The following is a 9092-nucleotide window of genomic DNA, read 5'->3' as shown; positions in this document are numbered from 1 at the left end:
AATAATGTCAACGGCAAAATATATGGTATATTAGATTCGCAAAATAATAGGCGGTTATTTAGCAATAAAAGTAGTTTAAACAAGTTTTATTAAGAGGATAATTATTTAGGAAGGGTGCTACCATATACAGTCCATAATAAGCCATTATTAGAGGTGAACTATATATTACGAGAATTACGTATAAATTATTTTCAGTATTACAAGTATATTGTGCAAGTTATGCTTTATTCTTTTCATAAATTTTATTTATCATAGTGCGCAGATCCAATTGCAGGTTATTATTCAAAGTTTTTCCGTTAATTTTAAATTGAATATTTTAATTTAATCCTTTATTGTTAAATAATAATTCTTTTGAATAAAAAACGTAAATTGAAAATTTTTCTGGTTTTATTTTAAAAGTGTTTTGAAACTCTAAATTAGCATATTAGAAAAAAACAAAAGTTTGGTATAATAATAATAAAAATTAGCCTTATATTGGCAGCGACGTTACCAAGATTTCAGTATTCTACTCTAAATATTTTCTGGGAAATAAAGAAATTCCATTTATATTGGAACTGTTGTATGTATAGTTATTCGATTGCCCTCGAAATTCAATAAGGTTCTTAAGAAAATTCTTTGTATTATACGCAATTTACCAAAACAAATTTTCTCCTATATAAAGGCAACAACATTAACAAGCGCTTTAAACCTAAAACAACTTATTCAGTCAACTATTTCTAGATCTAATTTTTTTGCCATTATTAACCATAACTTTAAGTCTTAAACTTTAAAGTATAATAGTTATTTTAGAATTGTAATAATTTTTTCAGTCATGTAACCGTAATGCCGTTATCCGTATCAGATCTTGTTTGTCTAACAGCATGCTCTAACAAATTCTACTATTCTTTATACTTGGCCGTGTTACTTCATTCAGATGTTTCTTCAGTGTTCTGCCATTATGGATTATAAATCGATATTATTGTGAAAATTTAGTAAACTTATCGTTAGATCAGATGAATATGTATAACATAATAAACTTTGAATTCGAAACTGAACAAGAATCTATATTGCAAATCATTATATATTAATCTTACAAACAGGGAAGCCAATTATGCCAGTTATGTCGATTTATAAACAGTTAGTAATATTTTTGCCGATTAAGAATATTTATACTTCAGTATCACGGTCAATTCCCGACTATACACAAAATTAAAAGGAAACTCTAAGGAAAAAATTAAACCATTGTATACACAAACATACGAGTATATACTTATAAATATATAAATACTTGAATTAAAGAAATTCATTGTTATTTACAAATTTAAAGTGTATAATTCATTGACTGAATAAAGTAAGGTTCATCTCACCTGTTCGAAAAGCTATCGTAATAAATATAACAAATAAAATGTATTCTAATTTCGAAGGAAATTTAAAAAATATGTAAAATTTCTTTTCTATGAATACAATTAATCGCCATTGTTCATTATTTTTATCAATAAAAATCTAGATCCTAAAATATAAGAAAATATCTAGTTAATTTGAATAAATTTTTCAGGCATAGAAAATTTTATTAGCTCTAAAATAGTCAATTTTTTTTTCTATTCAAATATCAACATTAAATTATTCTATATATTCTGAATTGTAAACTATTGATAATAATCTTTTATCAGTGTATGAATAATAGTACATATGCCACTTAACGCGATTATAAATTTATAAGCACTCATATATGTACACGTTTATACATAGACGTATTTAATTTTAAATCAATTGCAACCATAGACATTCAAAATATATTAAAATCGTACCTATATTTAATAATAATGATCTGCTCGCATTTCTATCTGTATTTATGTAAAGTACACTGATATTTTAAGTAAAAAAGATATTGTCACCCTCACTATTAATGCCATTATACATACAATCATACTACAATATAATCTAAATATAAAATTTAAAATAGAATTTAAAGACGCGTGCCAATGCTTATGTGGTTTTTTTTTTCAATAAAAATAATTATTCTTTCTTTACTTGCTTACTTCAATTTTTTTTTTGTTCGTTCATTTTTCAAAAATCTTCATAAAAACATCTGTCAAGCGTCAATTTATGTTTTAGTTTTTTGCCTCAGTGTACACAAAAAATATTTTTAAGCAAATCAAAAAAATTCTTTAAGATTTTTTTCTTTTAAAAATGTTGTTTTTTTTTCATTATTATTGATTTTTTATTGAAAATTTTGCGATTTTTCAATTTATTAGTTAAAATAGGCATATTGTACGATTATTGATTTTTTTTTCTTATCAAAATTTATGGCATATTTCGGTATTACATACGGTTCTTAAAGAATGAAAAAAAAATAAACGCGCGCGCGACTTTATCATTTAAAATTTTTATTTTTTCCTTTTTAAATATTACACAAGACAATTATTATAATTACACCTGGATTTTTATTTGGTATTATGTATAAAACACCGGTCGATCACAAAATATTATATTGTACAAGAAGCAAAAAAAAAAGTGTGTAATAACATTCAATTGGTGTACGATTTTTTTTTCCAAAAATAATTCAGCTGACAACTCTCCCTAGCTCTTTCTCTCTCTCTGTTTATCTCTCTCTCTCTCCTTCTCTCTCTTTCCCAATGAGCGAAAAAATAAGAAAAAAATAAGATCTATTGAAAATATTAAAATAAAAAAAAAATTTCCTTCGTTAGTGCTTATAGAACGAGTAGTTTTGCTATTCTTCAACAAAAAAAAAAACTAAAAAACCTGTACAAAAGGACAATGTAAGTACGTAAGTACGCCTGAAAATCACAAAATCAAGAAAAACAAAAACAAGAAAAAATAATGTCAAAAAAAAAATAAAAAAGAACCTTAGATTTTATTTTTAAGAATCTGCCCTTCCAATCTTTGGTATTTCTTATAAGGAAATCAAAATTTAAAATTTTCAACTGCATTACGGCAAGTACTTCATAGTTTTATGCCATTTCGGATAAGATCATAATACATATGATTCAGTACTACAATAGATACACGCACACATGCATGCACACCTATTTATATAAAGTCGACCGGTACACTAAAATAAATACCACATGTGCACCTATACATCTACACATATTGTGTATGAAATCAAAATGTCTAACTGACAAAGAATAATTACTTTATGGTTTCTATTAAAATATTTCGGTTACGTCTAATTTTCAATTTCTTACTACTTCATACGTTCTTAACTTTAATTGTATATATACATACAAACATAAGCACATCGTCCATATTATGATTTTGTCCGATGTAAGAAAAAAGGCAAGGTGTGCTCTATGATTTTTTATTTTAACTTTTACATTTTTATATCAAAGGGGGATGATTCTATTCTTGATCTTTATTATTATGAAAAAGATTTCAGTTTCTTAGGAAGTTATAAGGTAATTATAATAAAAGATCAGGGTGAAAATAAGAAAATTCATCAGCTGCTTTTAAAAATGGCCGGGTGCACTATGTATTTACAATTTTTTATTTTGTATATTATTTGTATACAATATAAATTTAGGTCTCGGTACTTTATAATAAAATATTGCAGTGCAATACTGTATACTGCATAATGTGCATTTTTATTTTTTTTTATAATATTAATCGAGATTTTTATTTTTTATTGCATAGTGAGAAGAATAAGGAATGTTTGAATTCGTCATGTTGAAATTTTATCAATAAGTTTAAGAAATCAAAAGAAAATCTTTGTTAAAATTGATATTTAGAAAGAGAAAGGAAAAAAAAACAACCGTTAAATTGTGAAAGCGTTTAAAAACTCAAGGCTTCCCTTGTATTTAAATCTTACCCAAATAATGTGCTTTAAAATAATTTAACACGTAGGATAAACGGCAAATACAGCTATTTTTTTGTCTCAATTAAAGTGACGGACAGCTGTAACAAAAATTTTTATGTAAAACACATAGCTTTTGAAAAATTTATGTAAAAAAATTTCGGATATTTTGACTGACTCAGCGGAGCTTTAATATATTTCCAAGACATCCACCGCTTATAGTAAGATGAATCAAAGATACAAACATGATGAAACTATGAAGTAAAACATGTGCTGAAAAATGATCGAGCTACGGAATATGCATACAGGATCCTGAAACTCTAAAAAGATAATTGTACAAATGGGTAAAAACTACGTAAGAAGGTTATGGCGCAGATAAACATGCAATTTTTAGTTTAGCAAGTGTTTACTCTCTCATTAATATACCATAAACTTATATCCAGGCACGCACACATGCAACTGTATGGTCGCATGCAATTAAGCAATCAAACAGTTTGTAATTTTTGCAAACTGATTTTATTTAAGGCATTCGGTTTGAGTTTATCAAGACAATCAAGCAGTAATTGCAAAACTAAATATTGCATGTCTCCCTTAAAGAACTTCCCAATGGGATAGGTGGTAAGAAAAAATTTTGAAAAATTTCAAAAAAATATCAAATCACTGATTTCATTTTTAGGGCAAGAAAAGGGCATCTAAATGCATCTCCAAAATACTCTTAGTATGCTCAATAATCATTGGCACAATAGTTTACTAGTTTATTGCGGCCATGAATTTCGCCATACACTTTTTATTGCACTTATTATACATTTTTCGAAAACAAAAATACTTGACACCTTATTTGGCCTGGTATTTTCCATAATTACCAAAATTTCTGAGTCAGCAATTTTTCTTTTATGCGAATGCATACAATACCCTTTGTGTATATCTTATGTTCTATACTTCTCATAAAAACTATTTACAACAAATTTTAGTTATCATTTTTAAAATATATCTAGAAGACTAATACTAAGCGTGTATATTAAAAAAATTATGCATGTTTGTTTACACTTTGATAAAAATTTCCGTATTTTACGCTATGACTTATGAATTAAGAAGAAAATGCAAAATTTATTTAATCAATTTTTTTGAAATCGTCATCACTATCACAAATAGCAGCAAAATTTTATTATTTGCTTAAAAAGTAAATATACTTTTATTAAAAAATGATTAATTTCTAAACCAATAATAGAATGGAAAGTACAGCAAAAAAAAAACACTAAAGAAATATTTAAAAAAGGACATTAACAAGTTTTTTATGCTACTCATATTCACAAATTCACGAATCCAATTTGTTTTTACTTACCTAAAATTAAGTAAAATCTGTTTGGTTTCCTTTAATCATCCAAAAATAAATGCTGATTACGAAATGGTTAAAATGATTAAATGTTCAGATATTTCCTGTTTAATATTTTTTTTCTATTTCTATTTATAATAAATAAAAAAATTTGAATTTTTTACAGGTTTTTGAACAAATATTGAGATAAAATTATTTTATCTATTTGTATACCTTTAATATTTACAATGGTGCTAAATTTACAAAATATAATCAATGAACAGCAATAGCACCTTTTTTTCATTCCAAATTAACATTGGCGTTCAAAATTCATCACTGATAAGAAATTTAAATATTTCTGTAAAAATTTTGTATACGCTCTAGATATTTACCAATACAGCAATACCTCGGTTTGCAACAATAATTAGTTCCGAAAAAAATCGTCACCAACGAGAAAAAGTCGCCTTTCGAGAAAACTTTTTGTATGGAATCGGCTCTGAAGTTTTTTATAAATTTATTTGTTAATTCAAAAAATTAAATGAAAGGTTAAAATTAAAATAAAAACTTAACTTAATTCAGTCCTACTTTCTCGAATTTCAATAAAAAAAATTATACAAATTAAAAGACGTAAGAATTTAAAAATTAGAAAATCCATTAAAATTGGAAAAAGGACCATTCAATACTGTTAGATTCTAGCGTTATTGGGAATTCTATATCGGTTGATGCTGTTAGGTGTATAGGCGTAGATACTATATCCAAATATTTTATATGGGATTTTCATTTTTATAATTATTGCCTTTAACGTGTTTACAAGTTAGTGATATACACATAGCATACGATACAAACATAGTTAAGTTAAGCTATGCAAAAATTTTTTTTCGACGCAATATGAAGTGTCACAAATTGAAACGTTGCAAAGCGAGGTATTATTGTATAATTTTGTTTATTAACTTTTTAGTTCTATGATAAATTGACAACGAAAATTGAAAAATAGGACGAAGTGTACATGTTTTAATGACATATGATTAGAAAAACCTGACGAAATTTTAAAAATAATTAAAAAAATGTACTGAAATTTTTACTGAAAATTTACTGAATGGTTTAAGAACGAAGAAAACTTAATTTTTGGCGGTTTAATTTACACGTTTACAAGTTTTGTGGTAATTCATAAATTAAAAAATTGGCGCCAGTTTTTCTGCAGCAATGCTTCTGTACACGTATTCGTACTTTCAATACAAAAATGTGAATTTGTTACAATAGAATTTGTGATTTGTGATTGTAAATCTAATTGACATTAATTATTTATTATTTTAGCCTAATTTAGTAGATAATATTCAACTATTACTAGTAACAATTCAAAATCATACAATCATTTTACAGTATGTATTAATAAAAAGTTCTGTTACATAATTTCGAAATTAGTTTTCACATAAAAAGTCATTTTCTTTTAAACATATTTATATTGCTCTCATTTTTTAATTCATTTGGAACATTATAACATAGAGAAGCATATTTTTTGTTTTCTTATTTCTGAAAAAAAATTTAACCAAAAATTAAAAATATTCCACTCCACAAGTTGTGGTCGTGAATATCCCCAGAACATATAAATCTCTTACATAAATATGCTGGATACATATTATTTCTTAATTTGAAAGCAATATCCAAACTATTGACCAAATACGTTGATAAACTAACAACCAATGTAGACATTCTGCCCTCCTGTGGTCCATTGTAGTGAATGATCTTATCGCTGCTCTTAGGGGCTCCACGGCACGTGTCTGGGGATACGCCGACGATGTGGCCTTCGCCGTACGCGGAAAATTTCAGGGCACTATTTCTGATCTTCTACAGCAAAATTTATGTGTTGTGGAAAGGTGGCGTGAAGGCGTTGGGTTAAATATAAATCCAAGCAAGAACACTTTGGTCGCCTTCACCAGACGCAGAAGCAGGGATAGATAACGAGTCCAATTCTGCTTGGTGAACGTATTAGTTACTCTAGGGAGGTGAAGTATCTGGGGGTAACCCTGGATGATCGTCTCTCCTGGAATACCCATATAGATAGAGTTATCGAGAGGGCTACGGCGGCCTTGTGAACGTGGAGAAGCTTCATCGGTGGGGCCCGGGGGATCAGTCCCAGGATAGCGTTGTGGCTATATACGGCCTTTGCTAGGCTCATCGTCACCTACGCGTCGGATGTATGGTGCCGTAAGGTTCAGCAAGCGAGTGTGAGAGCAGTATTCGAAATGAGACTTTAACATGAATTTATAGATTTTATCAACACATTCCAATATATTATCACAACAAACATGTAACAATGCATAAACAACAAACAGAACTAACTTTGTGAATTCAATTGATTTTTCAATATCATATATACATATATATATAAGAAATAGAACGACTCCCAATATACTACCTTGCGGAACACCACGTGTCACATCTAATGAATCAGATCAGAAGTATTATTCACCTTTACCCGTTGCTTTCTGCCAGACAGGTAAGATTCGAACCATTTTTTTCTTAATATTCGTAATTCCATAAAACTCAAGCTTTCCTATTAAAATCGTTCTGTCGGCCGTTTCGAATGCTTTTTGCAAATCTAAAAATTTTACTACAATTACTTTTCTATCATGTATGGCACTACTAAATACTAAATACTACCAAACTATTAAACTACTAAAACACCATTACTGTCAATTATTCTTGAAAAATTTCTTTACAAGTTCATTCATATTAACAGGGTTTTGATATAAAAACAAAATGGCTTATTTACGTTTGTGAAATTCAATGATAAAAAATCTTTTTTTTGTTAATAAAAGTTCACTTGAAAATATTACTTGTAGCGTTCCAATAATTAAAGGTGTTTGTACCTTTTAAATAGCTAGTTGTATAAAAAAAAATAAATCCAAAAATAAAACCTTGAATCTTTACAAATATTGAAGTTCTTTACTTCAGGAAAACTTGTTCATATTTCACAATTAAAAGAAATCATAAGTATACGAGTACGTTTGTTTCTTAAGACGCTAACAACAATTATTCATAATATGTTGAGTCTAATTCAACCCCGAATACACACAAGTAATACAATAAAAATAATAACAATGAAATGAAAAAAAAAGAGGGTTATAATTTTTATTTTTGCTTACACAATAAAATTTTAAAATTTTTAAATCTTATTTGCATAAGAATAGAAGAAAAAATGTTTTTTTTTTTCTTATTCTCATCCGGTCTAGAATCGAAAATTCCGCTTCTTTTGATTTTATTTCATGTTTTTTTTTTTTTTGTGCGGAAATAATATCAAATTCATATTAATTGGAATACCTTTAGAAATATTGTTGGTAGCATGTCTTATATTTGTGTAAACGTACGAACAAATGTGAACTGGTTTGTACCCGACTATCAGTGCAAAGTCGTTAAATTGGTGACAATATAAGGTGTTACATACATAATGTAGAAGTACATAGCTTAGGTAACCGTGTGAATGAAAGGTGCCATTATTTAAAAATTTTGTTGCCATTTTATAAATATATAGATGAATATTGAAAGTAGGTACTTCTTCATGTATTGTAAGGTATTTCCTGTACTGAAATAAGTAAAGGAAGAAGGGTTAAATCCGATTTTCTCGTGTTTTTTTTTTTGTTAATTATTTTGTTCTATAAATAGTTTAGAAAATTTTTCAAACAAGTTTTGAGTATTGATATTGAAATTTTTTTTTTTTTGTATGCAAATAGATTGTGTGTAATTTCACAATCCCGAAGTTTTATAATTCACCTTATTTAAATATTTTAAACTTGATAATAATAGAAATTGACACTGTATAGTTACTTCCGGTGTGAATTTTTATTTTTTCGTAAAATGACAAAAATTCGTTAGTTGTTATTGTTGATCGAAATTTTTAATTAAAATGGAGCGCTTTGCATTACAAACTCTCTTATTTAATTTCATAACAATTGTATTAGACAAATTTCATATGAAATTTAATTTAAT

This window comes from Condylostylus longicornis, unplaced genomic scaffold, assembly GCF_029603195.1.
Source record: "Condylostylus longicornis isolate FDR11 unplaced genomic scaffold, ASM2960319v2 ptg000063l, whole genome shotgun sequence".
Lineage (NCBI taxonomy): Eukaryota > Metazoa > Arthropoda > Insecta > Diptera > Dolichopodidae > Condylostylus > Condylostylus longicornis.
The sequence above is the reverse complement of the archived record's forward strand: the minus strand, read 5'-3'. Positions refer to the sequence as shown.